We start from the raw sequence: 21364 nt of genomic DNA, 5'->3' as shown, positions 1-21364 counted from the left end.
TAGTAGGCCTGGGATGTCAAATGGGTGTCATTCACATTTCCTTTTGAGATAGAGAAAAATCAATTTCATTAAGCATTGAAATGTTTTTCATCAAGTAATTAAATGTTTTTGTAAAATCCTCTAGCAAACTCATAGTATCAGTGGAATAAATATTCAGGCCCTTCCACACTCTTTTGAGCTCTATTGTTTTTGTACCAATGTCAGTAATGTTCAAGACAGCACCTTACTTTACTATGTAAAAAAAAAAAAAAAAAAAAAGCATAAATTGAGAAAATTTATGGTGAGGAATGGTGAGAAAAACCATTTCAGTATTTTTAAAAATTCAGTTTTACTTCTTAAAATTAGTCAAAATAACTAAAACTGGCTTGATGAAGTCTTTTAAAACCCACTGTTGGGGGCACCTGAGTGGCTCAGTTCATTCAGCATCTGACTCTTACTTTTGATCAGGCCATGATCCCAGGGTCATGGGATGGAGCCCAGTGTGGAGCCTGCTTAAGATTCTCTCTCCCTCTCTCTCTGCCCTGCCCTGCTCACATTCTGTCTATATGAATATAATAAACGTATCAAAAAAAAAAAAACCCATTGTGGTCTCTTTTTGATTATGCATTTATTCACAAACATTGATATTTTTCTTAGAATCATGCAAACTTAAAATTAATGTAGATTTCTAATGTAAATTAAATTTCTAAGTTATTATTTCAGGGGAAAGACACTCATTCATTTTGGGTGCTCTATTAAGCAGAAATAGGATAGATTATTCTTGGTAACAACCCTAAAATTTCAGTGGCTTAACACAACAAAGCTCATTTATTGGCCATACAAAGACCACAGTGTCCCAGTCAATGCTCCAAGGACTACCATCTACGTGCTGGTTCAGCAATGCAGTCTGCTTCCATTTTACAACTCCACAACCACTATAGCAGACAGAGAGCAAGCTAGAGATTCCTGTACGGGCAATTAACAAACAACTTCTACAGTTGATCAGGCAGAGAAAGTCTGTGACGAGTTTAACCTCAAAAAGGATGCTCTGGACTGAGTTATGTCCCCCTCAAAATTCATATGTTGAAGCCCTAATGCCCAATGTGATGGTATGTGGAGATGGGCCATTAGGAGGTAACTTAGGTTATATGAGGTCTTGAGAAGAGGGCATTTTTAAAAATTTTTAAAATGCTTGCTTGTTTGTTTGTTTGTTTGTGAGAGAAAGACAGACAGACAGAGGGTGAGCAGGGGAGGGGCAGAGAGAGAGGGAGACAGGGAATCCGAAGCAGGCTCCAGGCTCCGAGCTGTCAGCACAGAACCCCAGGCGGGGAAATGAACTCATGAACTCTGAGATCATGCCCTGAGTTGAAGTCAGATGCTTAACCGAACCTAGGCACCCCAGAGAATAGGGGATTCTTGATGGGATTATTGTCTTTATAAGAAGAAACATGAGAGAGCTTGTTCTGTCCCCCTTCCCATGTCAGGCAAAACATACCATAAGCATGTGTTTTGTGTATATATATATGTACAACCTCTTAGCCTAATATATAGTGCAATTTTTCCAAGGCCACATAATAATAATACATCAGTATATATCACAAAGGAATAAAGTCTGCTATCTCAGAAACAGTTTTCAAAAATTAAACATCTGACAGTGTAACTGATACTTCTCATATATTTTGTCTATTATTAATATGACCAAACACTGTAGCTGATGCTTTATATATCTAATTAATTTTTAAAAGGATCCTATAGGTCATGAATTAATATCACTGCTTTCAAAAATATGGAAATTGAGACACAGAAATTAATGAACCTGTCAATGTTCACAGACCAACTACAAACCAAGGCTGTTCAATGTTAAATCTAACCTGTTGTACTGCCCCATGCTGACAGGCAGGTCTTGGCTCTTGCGGTAGTATGATCTCAGGCAATAAAAATGCCACATAATATATTCTTTTCGTTTCAAAGAATACAAAAATACCTCAAAGTGCAGCGTTCGCTTGATTGAGTTGATCATTATAAAAACAGATAATATGAGAAAGTAGTAGACTGTGGCACCACATTAAGAATTCCATGTTTGAAATTAGCAGATGGTAGCCAATGTAACTTTCTCTCCAGCAACTGTATCTACAGCAGACATAAGTGTTATACTAGCATATTTCTGTTAAGGAACAGGACAGGAACAGTATATTGGTTTGCTGTAACTGTTCCATGATTCAGCAAATGAGTCACTTAATGACTCCCACGCATATACCAACTCATATAATTTTAAGAAGGGTCTACTGTGTGGGCCATCTGTTACAATAAATCCACAGTGCCTTGAGGCATCAGTGGGTAATGCTTGTGATGCCCCTCCTAGTAAGAAGGCTGTACTTTTATTGAAGGTGAAAGAATAGAAAGACTATGTTGGAATAAAGTCTGCTGAGGAATATACACAGTTCATTTTAGTTTGTTTACCACACATTAACAAAAAAGAATCCCACTACTGACCAAAAATTGGCATTAACATTTTTTTTTTAAATCTATGAGGTGGAGACGTCAAAGTACAGGATGGGAATTTTCCCAGATTCAAAACTCACCCTAGCATTCTCTTGGTGTAGTAACTTCTTCCGTGTGCATTTGATAGGGATGCAATAAAAACCTAAAAGAAGTCTCAAAAGACCAATGTAAACCCTTAGTCAATCATTTATTAACTTCCTACTATATGCAAGACAAAATCATCCTACAATATGCAAGACACAATATTAGGCACTGATGCTATAAATTTTTTTAATATTTATTTATTTTTGAGAGGGAGACAGAGAGACAGAGCATGAGTGGGCGGGGGGGGGGGGGGCAGGGGCAGACAGAGAGGGAAACACAGAATTCGAAGCAGGCTCCAGGCTCTGCGCTGTCAGCACAGAGCCCGACACAGGGCTTGAACTCATTAACCGTGAGTTCATGCCCTGAGCCGAAGTCGGACGCTTAACTGACTGAGCCACCCAGGCATTCCATATGCACTGATGTTATAAAGATAAGTGTGTCCATGCCATCAAAAATCTGGTCCTATGTGAGAATAGGAAAAATACTTATGGCCCAGGAATACATTGCTATGCTAGAGCTGGGCACAGGTTATTACTGAACTACAGAACAACATGCCTAGACCAAGACTGGAGATGGATGGAGGAGGAGATCTATCATAAATATTTAATCTAGGAAATGATGCAGTTTAACGGGTTCTTACATGATCCACATCTTTGCAGCCCATATGTGACATGCATTTTCTTTCAGGCTATTGACAGTCCACCTATTCCTCAGATATTCACTGAAGACATGATTTTTAGTGATTTTACATGGATTAGTTACCAAGTAACTGTGATCAAAAGCCTGGCTCAGGTCTCATGCATAGGTAGGGAAGTGCAAAACAGGACATGCCCTCTGGAGGAGAATTTGGCAATATCTAGCAAAATGGCATGCATTTACTCTGATCTAGAAATGCGATTTCTAAGAATTTACTGAAAGATACACAGACACAAATATTGGAAAAAGTATGCACAGGATTATTTACCTCGGTGCTATTTGTGATAGCAGAAGACTAGGGGAGAAAACATACACATCAATAGTAGGCACTTTCTATAACTACTGCAAACCTACCCATCAGAATATTGTGGAACTGCACCATCTAATACAGAATAACTCTAGTAAATAACTGCGAAATCCCCTCCAAAAGAAAAGAATGACTAACAGAATGGAAAGAGTACAGAGATATTAGTCTACTTTTGTATATCTTCTTTTCATCTGTGAAACAATGTAAATATTTTACATAATTTTAAGACATGGTTTAATGATGAAAATATTGGAAAATATCAGAAATAAAATAAAACAACAGAACACATAATTGTATATCCTGTTTTCAGCATTAAAGAGGAATTCTTCTAAGGGTCCATAAAACACAGGGCTTTCACAACATATTCCTAATAGAATATACCCCAACACAAAAAGACTGCATAACAAAATCTCACAGTGCTCTTTTAGTAATCATGTTGTGAGTGGTAGTGCAGATATTGTCACTGTAACATTATTATGTGTGCAAGTACTGCAGGATAAAGAAAATGGGTATTTATCTTAATGTCATTTAAAACCAAGTTTTCAAACTGTGAGAATGGAGATATAAAATCAGTGCCGTTAAAGAAAAATTACATAGTCCTGAAATGAGGATATAATCTCAATTTGAACACATGGTGTGTTTTATTTTTTAAAAAAGTTAAATTCTTTTTTTTTATTTTTTTAATGATTATGCTTGAGAGAGAGAGAGAGAGAGAGAGAGAGAGAGAGAGAGAGAGAGAGAAACAGAGCATGAGTGGGGGAGATGCAGAGAGACAGAGAGACACGGAATTGGAAGCAGGCTCCAGGCTCTGACCTGTCAGCACAGAGAACAACGTGGGTCTCGAACTCACAAACCATGAGATCATGACCTGAGCCAAAGCCAGACACTCAACCAACTGAGCCACCTAAGCACCCCAAATTCTAATTCTTTTAACTGAAAAAAGCCTGAAAACAGTCAACAACCCAGTAACCATGAGCACCTCTAAAGACTTAGAGTTTGATCTTTAAGTACTATTTCCTTCTTCCTTAAAGGAAGCTCCACAATATGAAGTATACAAGCCGATCATTTAAGGACAGTTTAATCATCAATAACTCAATATATCCAGTGGATTGGAATACATAAGTATTTCAATTTATGAATTCTTAATACTAAAAAACATAAACTTTACTGTTTTTGGAGGACGATAGGAAATCAACACTATTTTGAAAATTTATCAAAGAAAAAGTTCAAGTATTTATCTTTTTTTCCCCCCTACAAAAGCAAAAGGCAATAGTATACATATAGTCATTAGGAATAAACCAATAAAAAGATCTAACTATTCACTCGAAGACTTTTTAAATTCTAAGACTTAGGCCATCAATTGATATAGGCCATGAATTACAAACCTGCATGTAAAAAGTAAACTATGTTGTCTACTCATATACTTCTATTAGAATCTCAAGTAAAGAGCTCTCTGTCAACCCTCAGGATCCTCTCCTGACAGTGGATGTACCAGAAACCTCTTCCGATGTTGTGCACAACTGTTCTCCAGTTTTTATTTTAAAAATAACTATTTTGGGGGCTCCTGGGTGGCTCAGTCAGTTAAGCGTCTAATTTCGGGTCAGGTCATGATCTCACTGTTTGTGAGTTCGAGCCCCACGTCAGGCTCCGTGCTGACAGCTCAGAGCCTGGAGCCTGCTATAGATTCTCTGTCTCCCTCTCTCTCTATTCTTCCCCTGCTCCTGCTCTCTCTCAAAAATAAATAAAGATTTAAAAAAATAAATAAAAATAAAAATAGCTACTTTAGTAATTTTAAAAATAATGCTCAATAATCTATGAATAAATAACACAAATGAAAATTCCTTTCGGAGTACAGGATTAAAAAAAAAAACAATAATGTCTCTGGTGACTGGGCAGTTTTTGCTAATAGTAATGGGAGTAACAGTAATACAGAAGCTGTGAATGATATTTAAAAAAGAAAGCTACCTAAAAGACTACATTTTTATTTGTGTGCCGTATTCTTTGCAGGGAAGACAAATGTATTCTACTAATACATAATCTTTTTCTTAAAGATTTTAATGGTATAAAGTCTGCTCAAAGCTGCCATGACAAAATACCAGACTGGGCTGTTTAAACACAGCAATTTATTTCCAACAGTTCTGGAGGCTGGAAAGTCCAAGATCAAGGTGCTGGCTGATTTGATTCCGGTTGAAAGTGTTCTCCCTGGCTTGCAGATTGTTGCCTTCAAACTGTGTCCTTGTGTGGTAGACACAGAGAGCAAGGTCTGGTGTCTGTCTCTCTCTTTTTCTTTGACAGAGGCACCACCCCTGTTGGATTAGGGCTCCACCATTATGACCTCATTTAACCTGTGTCACCTCATCAAAGGCCCTATTTCCAAATATAGTAACATTGGGGGTTAGAGCTTCAACATGTGAATTTGGGGGCACATAAAAATAGCATAAGAGAAATGTTTATGAAAAAATAGAGACATAGAATAAGGAAACCAAGTCACAGAAAAGGGACAACATACCAGGTATTCAGATCACAGTGCTTTTAATTGAGCATCAGATTCTGAGCTTCCAGGCAGTCAAGGGAAAGGGGGAAGGGATGTGATTGTTCATATTAATTGTCCTTATTAGAACAGAGAAAAATCTTACTTCCTCAAGGCTTTCCCTATAGTTGAAATCAATCACATCTCCTAAGTGGGACTTCAAAGGGACACAAAAATATAATGAAAAACATGCCTCAAAAATGTCAACATGCCTGTAACTATTTCTTAATTTTAACCTAAGCGATGCTCAAGGGCAACACACACACACACACACACACACACACACACACACACACACACACACACACACAGAGTGATTTTCCCCATCCTCTAAAGAAAACAAATACAGACTACCAAGTTATAGATCTCCATGCTACAGCTTTTCATGCTTTACTTTTCCTAATACAGTTTTCCGATCTTTGTCTTTTCATTTCTTGAGTTTGACTTTTACACTGTGCAAATGGTTTATGAATATCTTACACTCCTGCTCTAAGTTGTCCAAAAACCTCGTTGGAAGAAGGCAGGGTTAAAAAGGCAAATAAACAAGGCCATTCCCACCATCCTACTGGAGGGAAGAAACTTGCCCCTTGCTTTTGAATGACCAAGGCAAAACTTTTATTCGAGTCTCCAGGCTGAAGAAAAAAAATCAGAAAATTAATGAAATGAAAATTAAACCCAAAGAGAAATGCCTGGAGCCTTACAAAGCGCAGAGAACAAAGGGATGGCAAGAGCCATGAATAGTAATGAGAGTCCAACTCCACTGATATCAGGAACTATTCTTTTATGTCCATTTAACCAAAGCCTCAAGTCACCTCCTCTGCCTCAGTGAAGCAAACCCAATCTGTTAAGTCTTCTCCAGAATTGAAACATTCAGTGACATTGGAAATTGTGTAAGCAGCTGCAAAAATTTGGCTTTTTGTGTTATTGGGGTAGATTTATGCCCATATTACATGAATCTGTACATATACAACCACCAATGTTAAATTGAAAAAGATGTGAGAGCTATATTACTAAATTCCTTCATAAAATTAAGCTTCCTCACAGAGAGTGGTATCTTTTTACAACAATGATCATTATGTTTATTATGTTACTTTACCTACAACAATTAGCCCAGCTCTTTCTCTAGAAAGAGCTCAAAGTGGGGGGGGAGGGGTTAATATTTTCTATGTTAGACTTCACTTGGTACTAAAAATAAACCTATGGGATAAATATTTCCATTTTATAGGTAAGTAGTACACTGAGGCTTAGTGGAGATGGGCAATTTGATCACAGTTACAGAGCAAATAATGGCAGGGCTGGGCTGGAGGAACTGAGCTTGCTCTGTGTGACTAGAGAGATCCAGCTCTTAGCCAAGAGATTCTCCCAGCTCTCCAAAGCATGCTGATTTTATAAAGAGATCTGGTATAAATTGACTGTTCACGTATCTCAAATATTGTCAGAGACAAGCACTGGGCAGGCCCAGATCTTACGCAGACAGTAACTGTGGCAACGATATTAATCATAATAATAATGCTCATAGATTTTATTATGAAATTAACATTTATAGCTATGATATACACACATTATCACAGCTTACACATATTCTGAAACTAAAAACAGAGCCGGGATGTAGAAGGTCCAAGTTTGCAGTTTTAGAAAGCAGCAGGGCCAGAATTATCAACACATAGAATCAAAATGAGCTACAGGGAAAATAGTATCCTTGAGTTACACTTTGTCTTCTCTTTGCACTGGCCACCTACTCTTAACTGTTCAGTCTCAATGAATTTCTGTTTGTCACATGATTTTTGTAACAGCAACTGCCCTGTACTTCTCACAGCATCTCTTCCATGGTAAAATCTCTCATAATTCTCCTTTCTTAAGAAAAAAAATTAGAACAGAAATAATCACATGGACAGCACAGCCAGGTAATCAGCACAGTAGGCCTGAGGCTGGAGAAGACAGGTACCCAAAGACCCATTTACACATGCTTTTGCTCTAGATTATCAGCTTCCTTGGACATCAAAGGTCTATAATGGTATCAGAATTTGAGGAGCCACAGGGAACCAATGGGTGACTTTAAGATTCTTTTCATCTTTGAGATGACATGATAGTTAAGACAAGTAAACTGCCCTTGAGGAGAAGGTGCTAATTATAGTACATTCATCCTTTGTATATCCCCATGCACTGTGCTTATAGGTGCTTATCCCTTACTTAGAATATGCAATGTGGTTTTCAACAACTATGAATTGAGTGTCTAAGAAGTCAGATCATGGGTGGGTAAAAAAAGAAACACATTTCTCAGCCTTCTTAAGGCTGAGAATCTTATGGGGACACCTACACTTCTGACTCAGTCACACAACAAAATATGAAATTAGTCCCAAGAAAAAGCTTCAAAAGAAAAGAGATACATGGGGTTGTAATGATCAAGAAAAGATTTCCATATTCAAGGGCGAAGCAAGCTTTCCTAAGGAAACGCTTTTGAGCTAAGACAGGAGGCCTGACTAGGAGCAAAGTCTATAAAAGGGAGAAGGAAGCATGTGTGTAAAAAGGAGTAAATGTTTCCGGACGATGTAGTCGGAGGAAGCAGGACACCGCTGAGGGGCTGTAAGAAGGTTTGAGTGACTGAAGCACAAAACAGGGTGAGAGGTCTGGTCTGGGAAGAGGCTACCAAGCCACATAGGGGCCAGACCAAGATCTTATTTATTGCAGGCTGTTTTAAGGATTTCATTTAGACCCTAAGAGCAATGCAGACTCTGAGTTGATTTTAACCAGTCAAGTGACTTCATCATACTTGAATTTTGGAACTATCACTCTGTCTCCCATGTGGAAAGTGGTCTTAAAAGAAAAGACTGGAAACAGGAATAAAAGTTAGGAGGTAGCTGTAGGAGTCCAGGGCTCAGCCTTGAGGGTGATGTCTTTAAGAAAATGGGCTATGTCTTATGCCCCATCCACAACAAACCTGTACCATGCCTGAAACAGTAAAATAATATCAAAACTAATAATTGTGATACTATGTGATAAATACAGTAATGGAGGCATGGATTTGATACAACAGAGGGAAGAATGGGATGGGGGAATCCGTTGACACATGGCATTATAGTTAAGGACTCAGCTTCTGAGTTACATGCAGGCTAATCCTGGCACCGTTGCCTGTAACTGTGCATTATGACTTTGTTAAATTAACATTTTCTACATGGATCTTAAATAGCTGCACAGTGAGCTGTAGTTCAAAAGACCACAAGAAACTGAAGTAGAGAAATTTATGACTCACAGGCACATAGCACAAGGCACACCTTGAGGGGTCATATAGGGAGATAAAGGCAGAGTGTAGACAAGAAGACAGAAAGGACCTGGGGTATACTCCTCAATTAGAGTCCATGGTTGGAGTGCTTTGAGGTTCCCAGGTCGTGGAGTGCTTTGGGGTTCCCAGGCTAGGGCCAGATTGGTCAATTCAAACCAAAAGAGCTGGGAGGCAGCTACTGATCACAAGGGCTATTGGGGAAGCCATATCAGGAACTTTATATTTGCTTGTAACTGTGTGGCTTCTATCCAGGGCACTTGTTTGCAGGAACTGATACTAGCCCAGTTCCTGCAAACAAGTTGGCCTAAAAAAATGGATGTCAAGGTAGCATTAATACCATGGAGTAGCTTAGCTAAACTCTCAACACTGTTATCTTTAAGTTCTTGATTTTTCAGAGTTGTCTTCTTTCATCAATGAGAAAAATCGCGTATCTGATTTATAGAGTTGTTACAGAGATTAAGTGACATAACTTAAAGTGCTGAGCAGAGCACATGAGAGGCATAGGTACTTAGCCATCCATGAATGATAAATTTTCATTTTGTTTTAATATTCATTACTTTGAATATTGTCTATAAAAAGAAAATAATTGATCTTGATGAATGAGGACGAACTGAGGATCATGTGTCTACAAAAAGAAAAGAAAGTAACATGTGTAGATAACTGTTTTTAATACCAAGAAGTCACTACATCATTATATAGTATTTGAAAAAAATCAATAAACTACAACAAATTGAGTAGTACTTGACAATAAACTGTGGACAACTTCACAAGGTATAAAAATAATAAGAGGGGGCACCTGGGTGGCTCAGTTGGCTAAGCATCTGACTTTGGCTCAGGTCACAATCTCTTAGTTTGTGGGTTTGAGCCCTGCATCGGGTTCTGTGCTGATGGCTCAGAGCCTGGAGCCTGCTTCAGATTCTGTGTCTCCCTCTCTCTCTCTCTGCCCCTGCCCCACTCATACTGTGTCTCCCTCTCTCAAAAATAAGCATTAAATTTAAAAAAAAAATAATAAGAGGACACAGAGGAAAGTGGCTAAAAACCAAATCTGAAACCAGGTAGGACACCTGCTGCCATGTTTCAGCTACTAAAACCTGCTGCTTCTTGTTCATCCCATCTGACTCTATTTGTGCCCCAAGGGTTTTTAGCAGTGATGAGCATCCGTAACATTTTTAGATTTCTTCCTTCGCTCCATTCTGATTCGGCCCTTGGGCCCCAGAGTAGTGGAACTCAAGAGCAGAAATCCTCACAGAGCACTTTGCAACTTGACCTTGGATACTTCAACTCTACTTTGCCTTTTTCGGGCAACCACTATTGTTTTCCATGGGGATAGGGCCATGGTTCCAACCAAACCAACACTAGTGACGGAAGGGAAACTACCTATCCTCATGGAGGCATCAATGATGCCCCCAGGGCTGAGTGCAAAGATTCTGGGACCCCTGATGCTAAGCAAGGAAATGCCAGTTTAGAACAGGCTTTTGAGTTCAAGATCTACTTCAGCAGTATCTCCAGCTGGGTCGAGAAGTGGGAGGGAAAGAAGAGCTTATTCAACAATGCTGCTTGCCCAGCATTTTCATTCTACTAAGAAACAGGGACTCATTTACAATAAGAAGTCATGATTAGTGCTAGGTTGTATTTAGTGACAATTATAGATGTTACATCATTAGTTTACAATTCTCTAACTGTACTTACAGCCACAGAAACCAAAGAGAGGGAGGAAAAAGAAGAATTCGTGTCATTTTCCAAGGACCTAAACAATTATTTATTGCAAACATAACAACTCAAAGTTGGAATTTGTTTCTTAATTCTCCCCACAGTTGCTGTAGTTAAGATTGCTGCTTTTTATTTGGAAGTGTGACTTCACTTGTAGTTTTGTCTTTTGTTCCCCCCATAAAGACTTCATAAAAGCTTAAGGGGCTAATATTTTTCAGTGTATGTGTGTTAAATATTAATGGCAGTTTGTTCTGAGTCTGTGCCTTCCCCACAGAGTCTTTAAAAGCTGAGTTATACCAAAAGTTATGACATTACACAAGAGGGGAAGCAATCTTCACCATAATGAAGTCATTTGTTCATCAGCCTGAAAATCTTTAGCTGCTTGGTTATGCCTCCTCCTTTCCCTCCTTCCAAGGCAAGAAGGTATTAGAAATGCGAAGGACAGACCTGACCATTACTTAGCATTCGTTTTAGTGTCATTTTTTTCTCTCCTGTGATGCTTGACTGTTCAATATAATTATATTAAGAAAACAAGTGTAGTAGCCCTTTTCTCTAAGAATAAGCACACGTTTCAATGCTCAGTAACAGTTGGCAAGAGGGGCTCTTTTATTTCACTATTGGAACAAGGGGATTAAGTGCTGTGTTGGGCATGGCTTTGGTTGACGTTGTGGGGTGAAGTGTGAGGAGGCAGTTTGGTAAGTGCCCACACATCAAGCCCTTGGGTGTTTAGGATGCTTTGTTCTTTTCCCTGAAGAGCTAAGTATCTGCAAGTACTACAATAAACTAGTGCAGATTGGCAGGTATTTTCTGAGAATTTACTAAGTCTCTAAGATTATGGGGAGTGATAGAACAATAAATGTAAATAAAGCATTGATATTTTCCTCAGGATTCCTTCTAGGGAGGAGTTGGTCCTGTGCAAAATGCTAGGGAGATCAGAGGAATCAGACTAGCTTATTCATGAAAACAATGTGTCTTGGCTTATGAAACTTGGAACTCTAAAGCCCATCTTGATAGGATAACCACTCTCTCAACAGCTCAGGTCAAAATCCTGGGCGATGGTGGGAATAGAATTAGGACATCTGTCCAGCCTTGAAGAAAACACTTGTAGTCCTGGGATTCACAGTCCCAACAGGGAAACATGAAACATGGAAACAAGGAAGTAATCATTTTCCAAAGGAAAATTATGGTGCTATTAGCAAAAGAAAGAAGAAAAACACCATATAGTTCCAAACAACAAGGCCCTCTTTAAGAATATCTAATCCACTCAAGTTTGCTCATAAACTAACATTTCCTTAAAGTAAGGTAGACAAGCAATGGCACTGTAATAGCAACAGTGTTGTATGGTAACAGATGGTAGCTACACTTGGGGTGAACATAGCACAATGGATAAACTTCTCACATCACTGTGTTATACATCTGGAACTAACGTAACATTGTGTATCAACTATACTCAAAAAAAGTAAAACGGACAAGTAGGAATGGGCAATCCCACTACCGGCTTGACATTTCTACCACATCTTACATTTTGCAAAACACACATGTTTACTGCATAGCAGCCAATGCTTGGAAAACTGTGAAATTCACATGTAACACAAAGACAAGCAAGTCATATGTGCAAGACCATAGAGTTAAATATTCCAAAATTCCCAACCTGTACTCTATTACTGTGGATCCTGGTCCAAGGAGAAGAAAGTAAAAGATACGATTTACTTCACTTTCCTAGGTCTGTTCTTTCATTTATGAAGTGGGATAATACAGTGACATCTAAGCCAATTTCAAAGTTAGATACTAGCATTTAGTCAATGTGTCATATAGGTAAGGTAAATCTCTTAGTAAAATGTTTTACAATCATTTCACAGACAAATACACTTAGCTTATTCTGTTGTATCATTTCCATGCCTGCCCTTGTTAAATGTATCTTATTTATCTTTTCAACTCTTAGTACCGATTATATTCTCATTTTGTCCTTATCAAAATGAATGAGGACTTGACTGAATATACAAAAGGATGAATGAAAAAGACTTCCTCTGACTCAGGGTTGTACCATATATTTTATTAAATGGTGTTTACTTAAATTGAAGATATGAGTAATAAGCTTCTTTCAAAGGGAAATCAAAGCCCAAAAACACACATTGATATCGACCAGACATTAGAATCTATGGTTAAGTGAATGGTTTTAATCCAACAACTCCATTCAGAGTACAGCACGTCTGCGTGCCTTAAGACTCACAATGAGAGGTTCTGATTTGAGACAATTGAAATTGGAATTGTCACCTCCACTGCCACTCAGAAAATGGATGTAAATGAGTCCCAGCACCGCTCTCAAGATGCAGGCCCTGACATAAACATGAATCACAACTCCTGTATCAACTGCCCATTACTCAGATACCATTAGGCCTGATCATCTGTGAGTCCTTAGGAGAGCAATTGCCTTGTGAAGTAAGGGAACCTGCACGAGTGATGGTTCAGGCATGAGTTCTGATGCCAGACTGGCACATTCTGATGCCCAGAGGTAAGTCTTGGCTCGGATATATGAATTTAGAGCAATTACTTCAACTCTGTGTCTTATAAAGAATAGTACCTATCACATAGGCTTATTGTGAGGATTAAATGAGCTAATGCATATAAAATACACAGACCTGTGCCAAGTACGAAGTAAGCACTCTATGATACAGGCATGTAAACATTTCTCAAAACTCATTAAACAGCATATGCATAAGGCTGAATTTGACCATACGTAAGTAAAACTTCAGCGAACCTGATGTAAACATAAATTGGTAATTTCTGTTCAGAAAAGCACAGTTTGGGGGTGTCTGAGTGGCTCAGTCAGTTAAGCATCTGACTCTTGATTTCAGCTCAGGTCATGATCTCAGGGTAATGAGATCAAGCTGCACATTGGGCTCCATGTTGGGCATGGAGCCTGCTTAAGAAAATCTCTGTGTCTCCTACTCTCTCTTCCCCTACTCCCACTCTGGTCCTCCTCCTCCCACCTCAAAAAAATAACAAATAAAATAAAGTCTGTGCCTTGTGACTCCATTAAAAAAATATTTGTGTGATTCAGCTACAGCAGTTTTCAGAAGGAATTTTCTAACTCTAAATGGCTATACAAGAAAAGCAGAGGCTTAAAATCAAGTATGTTCTCCAGTTTACTTAGATTTGCCTAAAAGAGCAAACAAAACACAAAGAAAAATGATCAAGGTAAAAGCAAAAATCAATGAAATGGAAAATTGACACGCAAAAGAAAAATTAATTTAGAAAAAACTACTAATTGTCATTATGATGAGTTCTATCAAATATTCAAGGTAGAAATAAGACCAATATTATACACTTTCAGATAATAGAACACTTCCACCCTTACTGAACAATGCCAATAAGCCAGTATCTCTCGTAAAAATAGATGAAAAAATCTTTAATAGAATGTTAAAAATACAAATTCAGGAATTTACATAAAAGGGACCATACATCATTATCAAATAGGGTTTACCCTAAAAATCCAAGTTTGTTTCAGTATTCAAAAAGCAATTATTTTAAGTCACTACACTAAGAGAATCAAAGAGAAAATTATGTGAATATACTAATAGGTAGAGTATGTGACGAAATTACACACACATTCCTTTACAAGCAGGTAAATAAAACCTCTTGGCAAACTAGAAATATAATGAAGTACTATCAACTTAACAAAGAAGATATATGAAAACCTACAGACAAAAATCATACATAATAAAGACCAAATGCTTACCCTCTTAATTTGAGAGTAAGAATGTTCAGTCTTAAAACTTCTATTCAGTACTGTACTAGCAAATTCAATAAAGCATAAAAAAGGAAAAAAGTGCATAAATATTGGAAAATAGAAAATAAAACATCCTAAGGTACATACAAAAAAACTGATAGACTTAAATGAATCTATAAAGATGGCAGGTTACAAAATCAATATAAAAATATCTATGTTTTTATATACCAGCAATGAATAGTTGGAAATGAAAAAAAATATTTACAGTAAAGCAAAATAAATAAAATAGAAATTAATTTACCAAAAATTTTCAAAACTTCTATACTAAAAACTAAAACAGAAAACTAGGGCTAAAAAGCATTGCTCAGAGAAATTTTAAAAAGTCAAAATAAATTAAGAAATATCCCACATGCAGGGAATCAAAGATTTGATACTACTAAGATATCCATTCACTCCACATGGATCTATAATTTCAATGAAATCCCATCAAAAACCTCAGCAAGCATTTTTATAGAAATTGCCAAACTAATTCTAAAGTTTTTATACAGAATATACAGGAAAATTTTTATATTACAATAGGAAAAAATAATTTGGGGGAAAGAAAGAAGATTGGAGGGTTACACTCCCTAGTTTCACTAGTCATTGCAAAACTATAGAGTAATTAAGACAGCATGGTACTAGCCTAAGGATAGATAGAGAGATAAATGGAACCATATATAATCAATTGATTTTTTTCAAACTCTTTGTAGAGATACTGTAACAATTTAAATCATAAAATTCATTTAAAATGCAAAATTAAATGAGTTTTAGTACATTCACAGAATTATGCAGCCATCAATACAATTAATTTTAGAACATTTTCCTCACTCCCAAAACAAACCCCACACAATGGGCAATCATTCCCCCTTTGACACTTACCCTTCTCCTTGTCCTAGTCAATCATTAATCTACTTGCTCTCTATATACAGTTGTCTGTTCTGGAATAGAAATGGAATCCTACAATATGTGGTAACTAGTTTCTTCAATGCAGCATAGTGTTATCAAAATTCAACCATGTTGTAGCATGTACACTTCATCCATGTTCATAGTCAAATAATATGCCACTGTAAGGGTCCATCGGATTTTCTTTATCCCTTTATCAGTTGATAGACATTTGGATTGTTTCTACTTTTTGGCTATTATGAATAATGGATGTTGTGAACAATGCTGTATGAATTTTTGTGTGCATGTATTTTTCATTTCTCTTGGATATACACCTAGGGGTAGAATTGCTTGCTTATATATTAACTCTATGTATATTTTTAAATTTTTCTAATGTTTATTTTAGAGAGGGAGGGAAGGAGGGAGGGAGGGAGGGAGGGAGAGAGAGACACACACACAGCATGTGAGCGGGGGAAGAACACAGAAAATGGGAGACACAGAATCCAAACCAGGCTCCAGGCTCTGAGCTCTCAGCACAGAGCCCAAGGTGAGGCTTGAACTCACAGATCATGAGATCATGATCCGAGCCAAAGTCAGATGTTTAACCGATTGAGCCACTCAGGCACCCCAGCTCTGTGTATATTTTTGAGGAGTTTGAAGATTATTTTCTAAAGCAACTGCATCATTTTACATTCTTAACAGTAGTATACGGAGGTTCTAATTTCTCCATATCCTCACCAAAACTTATGTCTTTATTATTATTATAGCCATCATAGTGGGTATGAAATAACATGACATTATAGTTTTAATTTGCATTTCCTTGATGTTTGATTGACAAAATTGATTTTTTTTTATCAAGAAAGAGAGAGAGAGAGAGAGAGAGAGAGAGAGAGAGGAGAAGAGACGAGAAGAGACGAGACGAGACGAGACAAAATACCAAACAGGCTCTGCACAGTCAGCTCAGAGCCCAATGCCAGGCTCCATCTCACGATGGAGAGATCATGGGAGATCATGACTTGAGCAGAGATTGAGAGTCAGATGCTTAACTGACTGAGCCACCCAAGCATCCTGACAAAGTTGATTTTTGGGAATTCAATGGGTAAAAGGCAGACTTCAAAACACTGTGTGTTTATGGAAAAACAGTTATCTTAGTACACACACACACACACACACACACACACACACACACACACACACGACCCTTGTGTCACACAAAAATTTTAACTTGAAAGAATCATAGACATAAATATAAATGCTAAAATTATAAACTTTTGAAGAAAATGCAGGAGAATATCTTTGTTAACTTGTGGGAAGCAACAATTTCTTAAAACAAAATAGCACAAACCATTAATATTCTAAAGCACAAATATATTAAAATATGCAAATTAGGCTTTGTTAAAATTAAAGCCTTTTGTTCTTCAAATAATAACATAAACTACACTTGAAAAACTATTCTTTAGTGATAGAAATCTGATCAGAGGTTAGCAGGGCAGGTAGGCATAAGGAATTTTTCTATGGTATAAACACTATCTTAATCAGGTGGTAGTTATGAAATTTATACATTTGCAAAAATTATCTACTTTATGTAAAACTTAAAATATTATGAATTTTATTAAAAGGAAATTATACTGCAATAACACTTGTATTAAAAGGAAAGGATTATAAAGCAGTGATGATATTCCAAGCACTATTCTATGTATGGGTACACAATGACAGCGGAATCAGGTGTAGCCCCTGCTTTCATGGAGGTTGTAATCTAGTCTACTTTCTTATTACCTGGGTTATTTCATCCAACTTCACAACTATCTTATAAGGAAATATGGTCTAAGATTATTCCCTTTTCAGAAATGAATTAATGGCTCAGAGATTTTAACTGAATAGCTCAAATTAGAGATATTGTAGAGTATAGCAGGACTTGAGCCTAGGTTTTCTGGCTGTAAAGACAGCCTTTTTGCTGCTAACTGTGCAGTGATGCATTTTATCACTTCACAAGTATTTACCGACCACACAAACATACAGACACACACACACACACCTAGTGCCAAAAGCATTAACTTATAGCAAAGAGCATACAAGTAGACATGTACCAGAAGTCCTATAGCAGGTGCACTTCTTTCTGGTTTTATTACAACAGAAAATGTACTTAACTCTGAGACTGTTTCTTTTTCTCTAGGACAGGAATGAACTACCTGTTTATATATGCCAAAGCACATAAAACTAACCAACCTGGTTTTACAAAGTTCCTTTCATACTTTCCTGCATGCTTACAAAAACAAACATGAATATGTATATCATTATAGCAGTTTTGATAACTAAAAATACTATAGATGTGCTTATATCCAAGTTACTGTACATGTTTGTATGTGTATTTTTACAGTGCATGCTTTTCACTCAATACAACATATATCCAGATCTATGTATAAGTATCTACCTCATTCTTTTTAATAACTACATGATCTCTGTTAGCAATGTCTTCACATTTTTTCCATTATTCCCCTTAATGAAGAAATTCCACCACGTTCTATTTGGAAGTGGGGAGTACCATAAACAATATTGTGGGATGTATTCTTTTAAAAAGGTGAACTACTAGCTCAAGAGTCATTCATTTTTCATTTTAAGAAGTATGATCAAACCATTATCTGAAATTGTGGCAGTTCGAACACACTCTCCCATGGCAATGGATGAGGGGCTATATCCTGTACTCACATGTCCTCTGTTGTTTTTATTCCAAACCAATAAATAAATTCATATGTGCCACATTCCACCCATCCCAACCCACTACCTGTCTTCCTTTGTCCTAGGCAAGTGTGATCATGTCAAAGCTGGTGTGTGATAGATAAGCCATCCTTGAAACACAGGACTAGGCTCTGAGCAGAGTCAGTGTGCCAGGGACCACGGTGCAGGAACAAGAGAGGCCGGCTTTCCTCCACTCTAGCAGCTCATGTATTTACCGTTTTCCACATGTCTGAGCTAATGACTCTGCTGATGTGGAGCAGAGGATTACACTAAGCCACTCTTTGTAATGCTCGCTTGACTGAGGATGAACTCAGGATGAAATGATGTTTGTAATGTTCTTTCAAGAATTGCAAGCCACTGAATTTGTCAAATATTTATATTGGGCAACCAGCATCTATCTGTCTGTCTGTCTCTCTATTCACATATCTCTATAAAGCCCTGTTCTTTTGTCCAAACACTATTTTCAAAGGCTTACAGACATAACCCATAACCAGATAGGATATAATCTCATTCAGAGGCATGGAACAAGATTCTAAATGAGGCTGCTGATATTATTTATTGATTTTTCCAGGTTTACATTCAGCCTTTTCAGCACCAACCATAAATAGGGTTTAAATGCATCTTGTTCCCTTTTCTCTTTTCAGGTTCTACTCGACTTCACTCCCTCAAAGACCCTAACTTAACTTTAGTGGCTATTTTTTTTTTATCACTGAGGTTGTTAGGACTCATCCAGGCTCCATTCTAGGATGGCAATAGCTGATCTTTAAGGAGGACCATCTCTAAACCTCTACCTTGCTAATAAAAATCATTCTATATGGAAATCTTAAATAGCCACTATTCTAAAATCCTCTTCTCCATCAGGAGCAGAAAAATGTTAGGAACCAAGGTGGGGGGTGGGGACAGAAAATCATACCTGTCTGCATGTGGATAAATAAGCTGTAGTCTCCCACCCTGAAAATCTCAACATCTAGCAAGGTCAGAGGCATGCACCACTAGTTCAAATGATGCATGCCAGAAAGGGACCACGGGGAAGAAAAAAACTGAGCAACACGAGGTAACTTGGTGGCACAGACTCCCTAGTCTGTTCAATCTTGTCTTGACTGAACAGACTAGGGAGGGTTTCACACAGGGGCTGAGCCTTCAAAGATTGGTAAGACAGCAAAAGGCCAAGCAAACCACATCAGTGAAAGCACAGAGACCATAATGAGTATGGCACTTTGAATCCAGTACCACTTTATAAAGGGGAACTGGACTAATTAGAGCCAAGTTTTAAATGTAGAATTCAAAGGCTAATGTCCAGACTCTGCTGGAAGGAACCAGAGGATATTTTGTTAAGATAAGTCATGAGGACATTTTTCAGTTTGTCATTATTCCTCATTTTCTAGCTCAAGCCCCAGAGCACACACTGAATCTCAATATTTCCAAAGGTCTCTGCACACAAAAGAGAAGGATGGGCGATTTACAGTCAGGGAAACAAGCCACTTGGGACGCACTCAGAGAGTGGCAATTCTGGGCATTGTTAATTCTGACCCTGTGGCCAGAAAGTCTGAGGACACGAGGATAGGCATAACCAGCCCTTCCAGCTCAAGCCCTGTAGGGGAATATCTTCATAATGATCAGGGCCCCTGTGAGCCCTTGATTTCTTGTTCACTTGGGAAGGTGCCTGGAGGCCTGGTCTGATAAACCAGCCTCTCTCTGTCCTGAGTATACACAACAGGGTTATGGCAGGTGACAGGTCCAATTGCTGCTAATGCCAATAAAAGGATGCATCTCACTTTCCTTACAATTAAAGCCAGCAGGACCCTTTTGTTAATGCATTGGGGGAAGATGATGAGAAAAAAAAAACCCAGTAATAGTAATACAAAGAATATAACACAAAAACGAAGAGAATAGTCATATGCAGAAGGACCTTTGCTCAATGGCTGCCTTTTTTTTTTTTGGCAGGGGGGGTCACTAATGCACAAATCTGCTTGCACAAATCAAGTGTGAACTCAGCATTTTGCCCCAGATAATGAAAAGAACAGGCAATAAGAACCACTGTTAAACATTGATAGTCGGACAGGCTCACAGAAATTCTAAGGGGAAAAAGTCTGAACACAGCATTTGTTTCAGGTTCAAGCTGTAATTGCCAATATAGAGAGTGTCTAGGAGATAATGGCTTTGGAAGTACAGAGCAACAGGACAGGTGTAGATCTAGTCCTTGGGAACACCACGTACGTTCATTCTTCATATCCAGAATTTGACTTTATTTTTCCATCAGTCCACTAAAAAGGATGGCCATTCATTTCCCACTTGTTTCACTCTATAGGATGTGTGTGTGTACCTGTAAGCCAGGAGTGTGTGCATTTGAATATGCGTGTGACAATGCAGATACTAAATGAGAAGGAGGAATAAGTATCCCATTACAAAAAATGGCACATCCAAGATAATCATGACTTTGATTCATTAACACACGGTATGCCTTCACAATACTCCAGTGTACCTGTGCTGAGATCTGCTTCTTCTTCCCTTGCCTCAAGCCACATTATCTGATGCAACTTTTGCTAACCCAGCTTCCTTGTGTGTCAGGATTCAGAATTAAGTGGGTACAGTCCAAGACTCTGGGATGGGGAGGATGTACAATATTATCCTCACCTCCTCACAACTTCCCAAGCAAACAAAAATGTGAGAAATAAGGATGCCACGAGCCATTGTACTCTTCACTGCAGCAAAAAATGTTCAGATCCTCAATTACACTTTTTCATTTTTCCCAATTTTTATTCTGGTCCTCTGGTTTCCTGTGCTGGACAGATGATCTTCCTCCCATACTAGATGACTATGAGTTTTGTTTCTCACAGACAATGTGATCTTGATGTTCTTGCTTCCCAATAAAATCAAAATCACATTCCC

This window comes from Felis catus, chromosome E2, assembly GCF_018350175.1.
Source record: "Felis catus isolate Fca126 chromosome E2, F.catus_Fca126_mat1.0, whole genome shotgun sequence".
Classification (NCBI taxonomy): Eukaryota; Metazoa; Chordata; class Mammalia; order Carnivora; family Felidae; genus Felis; species Felis catus.
Note: the sequence above shows the minus strand (reverse complement) of the source record.